Here is a 12,417-nt window from a genome sequence, read left to right on the forward strand (position 1 = left end):
TTTCGAAAGCAGCACGTGGCATTCTGCAAAATTGATCGATCCGCCTATGTCGAAAAAGCTTGGAAAGTAGACGACGGCGGGCGGCGTCTTTCAGCCTCGTCTCCGACGAGCAAGATGAAGCGTCCGTTCGATGAGACAATACGCGCGTACCGCGGGCAATAACAGTCGCAGTCTGTCCGCGTATCCATCGAGAGAAAAGCGCGGAACGACGGACTTCCACACGAGCGGAAGCTTCGACCGCTAAAACTACTACCCACTGATACCCGATCTTCCAAGGACATCTCCCTTGACGCCTGATGTAGTCGGATCGATGCACACCCACGCGCACAGAGAACAGAACCCGGAAAACAGAGACACAGTGAAACCCGAGCGCAACAAAGAGATAAAAGTCGACTGGAAAGCTACGCGTTGCTGTTCAAATCGCGATACTTCGTCAACTAGAGCGTTTACGCGTGTTGTATTCGTTTCCCGTGTCATTGCACATTACAGATAAAACTAGACAACTAATCTTAATGTTTCCACTCGAGAGGCTTTTTTCGGCTTTTACGAAGGCGAGGGTGAGCTTTTACATGCTTGGAACAACAACGTTGATGAAGCGACCAACCTTTGTACTTTCTCTCTCGGCCTAATTAAGTAGCATGTAGCAATCAATTTTTTTGCTCGCGCCCGACACAGCGAAAGGGCGTGCAATCCGTCGACGGTCTGTAAATTTGGTAGTAAACACGACTTTCGATGCAACGAGGCTAACCTTGGCAAGCAAAGACGTTCCACACTACGAAAACAAACGCGCTGCTCTTTATGGTTTTTTGCCAAAGAGAGATGGTGATAGAGAGAGAGAGAGAGAAAGAGAGAGAGAGAGAGAGAGAGAGAGAGAGAGAGAGAGAGAGAGAGAGAGAGAGAGATGTCGCTATAAATCATCATTTCAACTGGCGACGTAGATTAAAAAAAACGTAAATTAATAAACGGCGCATCGACTACCACAGTAGGGCGATCGAGACTCGTGGCCGGCGGGTTCATTGTTTTTACGCGTGCGAAAGATTGATTGAGGCTGGGGAAATTGGAGAGGCGGTGCACATCGATTCCTCGGCTTATCGATCTAGTCGGCTGTCTGCCATTGAAATAGCCGATTAGGGAAATAGCTCGATATGTTTTTTTACGACGCGCCGCTGAAGCGGGATTCAAGTTGATAGCTGACGGGAATGTGGGAAAACGTCGATTTAATGCCCATACATTTATATAATTTTTTTTTCTCTCGTCTGATATTTTGTGTACGCCTATGCGGATCTGTTTCTTTCCCTTATTAATTATTTAGCAATGACAGACTATGGGTATTTATAATGATACTCGCGACTGACAAATGATTGATGGACTATTTATCTTTTGTTCTCTCCTCTTCGTGGATGCCGCGTGTGTATATTATGTTTCGATGGGTACAATTATCGCGCAGAAAACATTGTATTCGCACGGGGAAAATAATAGTACATTTAGATGGAAATTTCCCAAAGGAGGAATAATCGCAGCAGCAAGTGCACTTGCGAGAGAAAAATGTATGGCGAGCGATGATTTATGGGGACCATAATTTCGGGAAAAATTCGCCGGTGGAGAAATCCCTGTTGCTTAAGAGTTTCGCGCGCAATTCCGTCTCTATATATCACACGACCCGAAGCGCTTGCCTTTTAACAGCTATAACGACAGTCCCGAAGAAAACTCGCTCGAGAATTTATTGTTGTTATGTGTCATCAGCGAACTACTTTCGAAATGTGCTTCTTCCGCAGTATCTCGTATCCATCTCTCTTGGTCCGTGATGTAAAGCGCCGAGGTAAGCAATCGTTGCAGTTGCTTTCGTAAGATATGTCGGACGTTCCACCTTTCTCGGATGGCTCGAGCAAAGTCACGTGGGCGTAATCGATGGCCGCGAGAGGAATACCGAACTGCCGGCGGATTTTCATAGCCGACGAGTGCGAGCGCGCGCGTAAATCGGAGCTCTGGCCATTGGGGACTTTGATATGCAAATGCGGCCGAGCCTGGAAGCGCGCGGTCGCGTGTTTATTTTCTCGGTTCGTTCGTACCGATGCGAAGCGGCTTATCCGGTGCCGACGAAATCCGCCTTTAATATTCCGCCGGCGAGGGAGGCGTCAGGCAGGGGCGCCACTTTAATTGGATTCTCAAAGGATAGGAAAAGAGAGGAAGCCGATCCGCGTCTGTATCGGGCTTTGTCTATCGAATTTCAATTTGGCAGCCGGTAGCGCCAAATTAGAGATATGCCAGCGTGGCGGCGCACCGCTGCGCGAACGAGGCAGTGCTGGAGCTCGGCTCGACCGCCGGCGCGGAGATTTTTAACCAGTTTACGGCGCGCCCGGAGCTCGCCTCTTCTGTTTCGTCGCGTTCACGGCGATCGGCGGTGCAGAGCTGCGACGACCTTAAAATACGAGTTACGCTCGACTAGCGAGCGCGCCCACGGGCCTGCGGTTTCGTTTTTACGATTAGACATAAACTGACGCCGCGCAGCCTTGAAACTAGTCGAATTTCGGTCAGCGGCACGAACACCCAACAGCGAATTACTCGGGCGAAATACAAAGAGCTCGCGGGATAGCTAATGAAACGGACTTCATCGCGCCCTGCTGTTGCAGAATCACGATGGTATAAGCTGTCTTTACACGCAAAGCCGGTTAGCGTGCGGCTCATCGGCTAAAGCTTCCAGCTTCTCGGATCTCGCCTTAATCTTTGCTCGCGCGCGCGCCGATTCGATGACAAAGCCTCGCGCACATAGAAGCTTTAACATTCGAAGTGCACGCTCGCTCGGCTCGTTTGCATTTACATTGTTTTCAACCCAAGCGTGCACCTGACAAATCCAATTGACGTTCGTGGGAATTGTAAAAGTTAGCGCCTGATTTATGCATAGCTCTTATCGGAAAAAATCGTCATTCGTTCAATTACACGCCTAGAGAATGACAATCTTAACGAGCGGGCTCGCGTCCCGACATCCAATTGTGTATTCTGCAGAGAAGGCGAAATCGTAACCAACAGCGCTATCAGCCACCCGGTCTTTCGAGCTTTTTATCGCTTTCGAAAAGCAATTGAAACGCTCGCGGCCACGCCGCGCTTTCAAATATTAATGCTTGGCGCGCAACGAGACGCGAAAAATAAATCGCGATTATTGTTTGCGATTTATTTTTCTAGCGGCTGCGAGGAAAATCAGATTTGCGAGCGGCGTAAATCCATTTACGCGTCGCTGGAGCCTCGGCGCGTCGTGATCGATGGGCCGTCGCGATTACGTTATATATCGTTCCTATTGTCGCGCGTGCACGTGTCAACGTCTCATCTTCCTTTCGCCTATTGGACGAACGCCGTCGTGCGCGACTAACTACAACGCTTACATTTAGAAGATTGAAGCGGCCGATTCCAAGTTGTTCATTTATATACCGAAAATCATTGTTCGGACCACCCTCCTTCCTCAATCATACGTATACGCTGGCAAGAAGCAAGCGTTGTATTTCTCTCCCCCATTCTCGAGGGTTAGGTAACTCCTTGCGCGACCTACGGCCGATGACCACGACGAGCGCTCATGAATCACATCACACCTTCATTGATTTATGTCTGGTTTTTGTCTCGTAGTATTGTGTTTCACAAACTTGCTTCGCTATATATATCTCTGTACGTGTGTACGTGTGTGGTGCGTCCGTCTACTCGAATTTGACCTGAGTGCGATGTGCGTTGATCAATATTTACCACGTTTTGGATAGAATGACGATTCGTAAGGGGACAAGAAGGAATATCTGCTAGGGGAGTCAATCGATAAACGTTCGGAGGGAGAAAAACCGAAAGACAAGAGTGAAAAAGCTGAAATCAATTCCGTAGTCGAATATTGAAAAACGGCTAAGGGGATCGGCCACGATCTTAAATCAAGTTCAGTGGGTTCAAGCGGCAAATAAAGCATGGCGAAAAAATACAGAGAGAAAAAGCGTAAGCAGTCTCAATTCGTGTTCGATTATCCGTCTGCGAAAGAGAAAGAGAGAGAGAGAGAGACAAGTCAATCCGCATGCTCACCGTTAACCGTCCTAAGCAATAACTAATAACGTGTATCCGCGACTCGTTAACGACCATCGGATGGCTTGCCAGCGATCCAATTTTCTTTCGTAAAAAAATCAAGAGGTAAACGTAGTTCGCATCTTGTGCATTTTGATACCCTTGCGCGGAGTGACGAAGCGTTTCTCCCGCCTACATGAATCTTATCAATGAAAGCCTCCTCTCTGTCGCATGCGCCGTGTAAATCGAAAGTACTGCTGATCAAAGCGCACGTGCGAGTTATCCTCCTGTGTGCTAAAAAAGCGCTGTTGCACTAAAGCAGGTCGTAACTACGGAGTAATAAAATACGCCACCGTCGCTACTGCCTAAGATTTCTCTATGAGATCTGCATGACAATAGGTGTGGAGTTACGATGAGAAATGCATAAGACATCGTTATTCGACCCAGCTACGGCAACTTTGTCTTGCCGGCTGTGTCGCTCTCGCTGGCGCTACAGACATATTCAGCGAAGCACAGCCGGCGAGGGAATGTCATTCAAGTATTGTTTCACTTCGATGTTTTGCTCTCGCTTTATAGTTTCGTGGCTGGAATCACTTTTCAGCATTCCGCGATCGAACGCGGGTATAGTTATTTCGGGTTAATTATGCAGGTGTCGCTTTCACAGCCAGCGGAAAGTGCGCGATTTGGCTTATCCATCGGTATTCCATCGATAGGTTCGGCTAAGACGGCTCGTCAGCGGCAAAAATGCGCGATAGAGATTGCTAACGCAAAGCGAAAGATAGTTTACGACGAGAATAAAAAGAAGGGTTAAGGCTCATAGTGGCGTTAAAGCGCCTGGGGCCGGCAGTCAACGTACGAATAAACAACTCGTGACGGCAGAATGAGAGCGAGTGGGAGTAGCGTCGAAATGCGGCTGCGCGTGTTGGCAGTGCATCGGAGAGTCGAACACCTTATCTAAACTGCAGGAATGACGCGAGATCGGGAGATCGCGATAGCAGTGTACAGGCAAGCGAATGCGCGCGGGAGCATCGCCCGCTGCTGCCTCTGCGCTGCTGCTGCTGCTGTTGCTGCTCCTCCTCTTGCGCTTGCTGCTTTCTTCCTAATGGCAATCGCGCGCGCGCGCGAGGGGAAAGGGCAATTGATTGGGAGATACGATCGACGTAGTCTGAGTCGGTCCGACTCTTCTCGGATTGTTCTACTGCCAGAGGCGGAGAAAGAAATCAGGGATGGGTATCTCTCTTCGTCGATCGCTCTACTTCTCCTGCCTTCGACCGCGAGATTTACATCTCATTTACGCAATTACCACTTGCTCTATAGCCGATGGTAGTTATGTATTAACTACTGCATTTTAATTGCTGCTTGTTGCCTGTGATCAACGAACGCGCAAACATTGAAACGTATCCAAAAAATGCCAGCATCCGGATCAACTCTCGCAGCTGCCCTTTGAACGATTCTAATTACTTGCGCGACTCTTGAGCCATAGGCGAACGGGGCAAATAAAAGGGGACAGAGAGCTGACAATGTCGGCCCCTATTTCCAGACGGCATCCGAGGAAGCGTCCAGCTGCGCGCCAGTGATTACACGCGCGCGAGAAAGAACGCGAAAGAACGGCCAACAACAACAAAGCCATTGCCGCGTGCGCGTGGTCGCTTGCCGAAATTCGGTACGGCATGTTTGCGGCCGCCGACTCTTTCGCTTGGGCGCGCGATATAATGGCCCTCGACGCTCGCGGACGTTGCAAAGTGGCCACGTTCGAGCTATTATCTCGCTCATATTATGTGCCTTTTGTGTTTCGTTGCTGTTATCACTCTGACATAGGCACAACTATGCATTTGGCCACTCGTATGTTTTGTATTTCGCGCTTTATTTGCATTTCCTGCGCTATTTAGGTATGTGTTCGTTAGTTCCTGCCCAGAATGGAATTCCGTAATATAATGGTAATGCGAGATAGAACTATCGCGGTCAACGGGAGAATTCGCCCGAGAATCACGCGAGCGAAAATGAGAAGAATGCTGGTGCGCGAATTTTCCTCTCCTCTATTCTATCTTTCTATCTACAAGATGATGAGTCGCCGACATCCAACGTTGTGATTGATTGATGAGAAAAAAAGAGCAAAAAATGTTGAATTATTGTATACTTTGAACTAGTTGTATTGTACATGCAGAAGTATGAGATTTATATTTTTGCAGTAAATTCTATTTATGAATAATTAATATGAATAATTAATCTGCAAAAATGGAAATATGTCGTGAATGCGTTATTTAAGCACTTGAAAAATAGTTTAGTTTCATTGTTTTCACTTCCCAAGTACTGCTGTACTAATCAATTAAAGCTAATTATCAAGTTATGTAGGATATCAGACTATTGGCATACCTATGGTTATCGCTATTAAAAGAATGGCAGTGGTACATAGCTTCACGACACGATGGATGCACAAGTCATTGTTGATTCGATGCATTTTCAAGTTAGCAAAAAACATTGCGTCCTACAAATTGAAAAGATTACAATATTACTACTTAGCAAGAATCACTTGACAATAATAATTTCTTCCCTTTTCAAACTCTCATATTTGAAAATCCAAGCCATCACTTGGTAGTCAAACAATAGTATTTTCGGAAAGTCAAACTCACAAAGTAGGGACAAACTTACAAATTAGCTTGTAATATTTGTACGATTTTTCTTTCATAATCTAAATTACATCTATATTGGCAAAATCGTCTATGGTCGGATCTTTGAGCATGAATAACCTGCTGTATTTCTGATGATATGTGTAATGTGACCTGCGCTCGGTAAATAATTTAGTTTACGTATCAATCAATGTCGAATAGAAACCGAGCATAGCCAGTCAGTTTTTTCTCAATACATAAAGGGTTATTATCGCCGAACCAAACACTACATGTCAAAAAAAAAAAAAAAAAATATAGCCACAGCGCAGAAAAGAAAAACGCGCACAACGCGCGCAACGCGCAATGATTCGTGCAATTGAAAACGCGCTGAAAGTTTCATTTGATTGAAACGCAATATTCTTGCCGGAAACACGATCGACCAACAATCGTTTGATTTTTCGTCGGTAACAGTGGGGGGTTATATTGTTAGTAGGTAAGCACTTGTATTCTCGGGCGTGTCACGCGAGACTGCTCGCCGCGTTGAATTTCGATCGTTGATATACGTAGGTGCGATGGTTGGCGGTGGCGATCGATGGAGGGCGAATGAATTGCAGGTTTCGACTGAAACGTTTTTTTTTTCTCCGCTCGTCTTTATCAGACAGCCAACGGCAGAAGATCAGCCCCGTGACGAGCATCATGAATTATGGAGGAGCCCCTCGCGCGCGCGCGCGTTCCACACGGTAATGAAACTCGCATAGCCGATGCTACTTTATGAAACGAGCACTCGTTGTGCCTAGTTCTGTCGTCGGCCCATTGTTCGTAATTAATGTCGCTAATTACGCATGTCAGAATCACACGGCGATTATTTAAGCAGCAGGTATTAAGTGGTTGGGCAGCGTAACAACATGCCGCACGGTTACATCGGGGCTCCCGGCTGCGATAGAGCCAGCGAGCGAGAGCTAACGCGCGCAAACAGCTCACGGCTCTCTCGGACTAATTCGAGCTGGCTTTGCCAAATACTCTCTCCCGGAGAAATTGATAGGCGTAGTCGACCGCAGAATTCAATCCACGAGGCGGCTGCGGTGGGCTTCAATTGAATATCCATTGTTCGTTCAAATGGCCAAGCTCTTGACGGCGCGTACAGGCGTTTGTCGCCGCGAACGGTTGCTGTCATTCGCATCAGTGTCGCGCCTCGCAGCTATCGTCATTAAGGCGGCTTCCACGCTCGTTCGCACTCACTGCGTTTCTTTTCCTCTTTCCCTCGATCAAAGTAGGATCTACGATACGTGGCGAATTGTACGATTCGCTTTATAAATAGCGGGATCCGCGTAATCTGGCAAATATTATTCGGCGGGTAGAGGCTGGTTTCCGAAAACGCGCGTAAATATTTGTAATTTGCCGCGCCGGTTGAGCGACGGACGGGATACGTCGTATCGCTTTCGCGCCTGTCGCGATCCTGCTCTATGCAAATGTCGCTCACGACGAGTCAAACGCAATTGACAAGAGCCAATGCTACGCCGCTTCTAGATATAGATTGATTGTCGTGATACGTGGCTTTTCAATGACGTTACGTTCGCGTCGAGTTTATTGAACGTTGTATAAAAGCCAAATTTATATTAATGCACATGGAATAAGCACGCGTCCTAAGTTAATGAAGCTCGCTTCAAACCATCAAGCCAATGCACGTCCATTAGCCGTTAACGCATTCTCCGAAATGGAAAAAAGTACAGGCTGATAAGCAAACAGCGTTCAATCATCGAGGCACGCGACGCACAATAACATTCCGTCGAATTCAAATTAGCCGTGTATTTTTTCGGCGACCATCAATTACAAGTCTATATTTGGCAATGAGATACGGGAAAAAGGTCGAGAGACAGAGAGAAGAATTGGTTGGCCAGGCTGTGTACTCGAAACGATCATTCAATGCCCCCGAGCATTATACGTTTTCGATTAGCACGCTCGCGCGAGCTTTCGGGCCGCGGGCCGATCATTTATACATATATACGTATAAACGGGCTGCACAGTATATTCGTGTTGCTGCTGTCGTTCGATTTGCCGTGTGCATTCGAGCGGATTGTCGCTTGTTTGTCCTCGGCAAAGAGGAGCGTGATCACCGAGGGATCAGCAGAGCATCGCCGTCGAGGCTTGTGTGTTTTGAGCTGACCTACAGCGCCGAAAAGATATGCGATCTCTTCGGCGATCTTTTCGGCAAATACGCGCTCGAGCTTACGCAAGAGTGCAGCGAGCGTGTAAGATGAAGGACAGGCGGTGGCGCCGCCAATTAGAAAACTCGACGTTGATTCAGGCGCGAATCGCGGCAGCACGATTGCTCGCTCAGCCGCGTAATGGCTATGCAAAACGCTTGGTTAGCGTCCAAGTGCTCTGCATTAATTATGCGGTGGCAAACAGCTTCCGAGCAGCTCTGCCGCGCCAAGCGCGTGAGCGTCTGCAAGACGGGAATATTTATTCTTCGCTTTTATCACGCAACATTGACGAATTGATAGCTGCGTATCGAGCGAGTCCACATCTCGACGCCGAGCGCTATTGCGAATAAAAAGTCCGTTCGCGCGAGAGCACATGCAACTTGCGCGGGCGCTGCAAGTTGCAGCGGCGGCGTATCGATTGCGCGGTCGAGCGCGCGAGAAACTCACCCTCCTGCGCAAAAAGGAGGCTACGCGGACGAGCTTGCCGCTGCTTGCGAGGCTGAGTTTTCCGTGTAATATGCGGAATCGAACAACTGCCGCTTTCTCGTGCACTTCTTGCGCTCGGACGTCCGTCTTACCTGCGCGCGACTGCCGCTTTACACGTTACGCGGAGCTTTCGTGCGACGGAGTGGCATCGGCCGTAAATGAAACTTATACAGGCTACGAAACGGGACAAGTGGCATTCCAGGGCGGCATGAACAATGGGCATCTTATCTACGCGTCGCAGCGCTCTCTCTCTCTCTCTCTCTCTCTCTCTCTCTCTCTCTCTCTCTCTCTCTCTGTGTCTGTCGAGAGCGTATAATGACGGCTTGGCTGCGATATTAATGGTCCTCGAAGGTGCATACCAGCGGCTGTGCGCACTGATGTTCATGAATAGTACACGCTTGCAGGATAGGCTTGGAATATTCGATCTTTCCTAATGACTTCTACTCTGCATGCATACAGTTCGCCTACCTGTGAACCGCGACTCTTAACTATTTATGAATCGACCTACGGGTTTCGCAGCGCTAGTTCGCTTCCCGTCAATCGAAGCCGTGCTCTTTTTCTCTTCAACGTGAAACACCCCGCCGAGATAAAAAGATCTCGGCGAGGTGATTTCCCTTCTCTCTCGAAAGGCTTCACGCTGAATTACAATGCAGAACCGTCGTCGACCCACACACGCTCTTATCGATCTTTGAATGGAAAGAAACATTGAGCGCGCTGCCGAAGCTACAGTTAAGATTGGCATCAAAGGTTAAAAGCTGTTCACCCAGGGCGCGCGCAACGAGTGCGCGATAGGCGTATCGAGTGAACGAGAAAAATTAGCATTAAAAATAGGCGGGAGGACGCGTTTGAGCTAAGTAGTGGCTGCTGCAGCGAAAGGGAGCTTGCTACTCCCATTGCGACACCTAATCCGCTTAGCTGCCGTAAGCAGCTCGCCGTCGGTGGTTGTCCGTACAGCGACGACAAGGTCCTTGCCGCCCGCGCGTGAAACGCATTTTTTTGCCGCCGTTCTACATAGTCGCGCCGGCTAGCGCAGCTCGGATCGATCGTCGCTCCTCTTTTTTGCGAGTTGTCGCGCGATCACGCGGAAAAGTACATGCGCCAGCGGCAGCCTATCCGACCGGCCATGAGAGCGCTGATTTTTCAAAGGCGCGGCGAGGGAAACGCCGCTGAAAGGCCACGAAGACAAACGCTAGCGGCGCGGCGCTACATCCGATAATGAGCTTGTTCGCGTGGCCAGGCTTGATCGGGGGCGCGGCTAAATGTTTGCTAATGGCTCATTCGTCGGTCGAATTGCCTGGTGGTCCGTATGACAAACGTGGCCCAAAGCAAAGACGCGGCTCAGCGCGGAGGGCAGCTCGACCTTTCCATGATTGCTTCAGACGGAAACATCCGTTCGCACCCAACCGGAAAAACTGCACGCGGAACAAGCGAAACAAGACCGAGAGAAAATGAGCAGCGGTAAATCCTCGCGTTCATTGGCGCTAATGGGGGGGAAACCCGTTTTCTCCGCTTGATTAGTTAAATGCAATTCGCTGATTTTGATGAACTGTGGAAGCATCTGACTTTCAACGAGATTCGAGTGTACTGCATCGCCAATGGGGGGAGGCGACGCGCTATCCTTGGGCTATTTTCCCTGCGCGCGCTCGTTCTCATTAGCACGGAGCTGGACTTTTTTCTCATTCGCCCATGCCCGAGGAGGCGCTATGCTTGATTAGTCTGGAGATGAAGATAGACTTTGCAAGCTTGCAAGTGTACTTTTCAAGTTAGCGGAAATACGTTGAAACAATAAAGCTTCTAGTTACTAGACTACACAGTCTCAATGTCATTAATTTTGCAAACGAAAAAAGTATCCGGCATTCATTCAATTGAGTAAAAATCAAATATTTAACTAGGCGGCTGGAGTCGTTAATTACGTATTGCGCTTGATTATTTGCTATCTCGTGCGAAAGCTATGCTACATTATCGAAGCACGAAATACACAAAATATCACGTTTCAGTCCCGGGCGAATAAATGCAAATAGATATTAATGATATTTCTCGATAAAACATCGATCACCGGCAGAAAAGATCTTCCATGTGTTAAAATGTTGGCAAGTTCCCTTTGAGTGAGCATGACAAACTTGCTCATGTAAATTTTGTTTACTACCACGGTATATATATCCCAAAAATAGACTCCATATTTTTTCAAATCAATTTCTATTAACAAGACAACTCGTCAAAATGCTTCGATAAATTGATTTCTCTTCCTTGTGCCGCACGAGTTCAGCGAATTTACGATTTGTCCTTCCGGAAAAACAAAACACTAAAGATACTGCTTGCAAAGATAACGTGAAAGGGAAGCTTGGGGGTGGAAACGCTAGCATCGGGGAGCAAATTGAAAAGACGAATGAACTATTCGATTAACAAAAAGAAAAACGAGAGGAAATATCAAGCGCATAAGTTTTCGTGCACCTTTGATCGCAAGTTGTTAGCTTGAGTTTCGGCGGCTCGCAGGGAGCAGTTTGTTTAGTCTCATAACTCGATGAAAGCGCGGCCTCGCCACTGCTCTGCTACCACTGACCGGCTAAACTTTGTTTTCAGTTGTGTCTTCCCACGGAGTTTCAGTCAGGTGCCAAACGCAAGATCACGCCCCTGTGTGTATTGCTTTTATCGGATTAAATTGAACTGCACGAAATCACCTTATTCCTCGGAACAACCAACTTTTGATTGTTTTCTCGGATATCCGTAGAAGAATATTTTTCTCCATACTAACCGATTAACCGAACACTGCACATCTCCGTGATCGAGGCATCCTCCGCGAAATATTTCAACCCAGGCTGATGTTTTCCATAGTTTTTCATACAAATTTTTTGTGTTTGTAAGAAACGCCGAAAGTAAAATCTTCAAACCGTATTCGAGAGGCGTAAACGAAAAATTTTGGAAAAAGTAATAAAATTTGACCAGCGCGTGAAGGTTGTGAGGGGCGGGAGTTCGAGCGATCTCGGTGACGATAGCGTTAATGAACGAGTGCGAGCCACGTGTGACGCAGACGTGTCCCATCATATTCCTTTTAGGTTCTTCGAAGCCCTGCGTCGTAAGCCGTTCTCGAGTTCGTG

The 12,417-nt window shown here is 47.9% G+C and overlaps 1 protein-coding gene across 4 annotated transcripts in view; it reads right to left on the reverse strand.

The window, feature by feature from the left end:
• Positions 1-12,417, reverse strand: part of LOC131665078 (5-hydroxytryptamine receptor 1-like) — a 77,650-nt gene that overhangs the window by 38,702 nt on the left and 26,531 nt on the right. The gene's annotated exons all lie outside the window — the stretch shown is intronic.

The sequence above is a fragment of the Phymastichus coffea genome, unplaced genomic scaffold (genome assembly GCF_024137745.1).
Source record: "Phymastichus coffea isolate CEN01 unplaced genomic scaffold, Cenicafe_Pcof_1.1 PCOF00047, whole genome shotgun sequence".
Lineage (NCBI taxonomy): Eukaryota > Metazoa > Arthropoda > Insecta > Hymenoptera > Eulophidae > Phymastichus > Phymastichus coffea.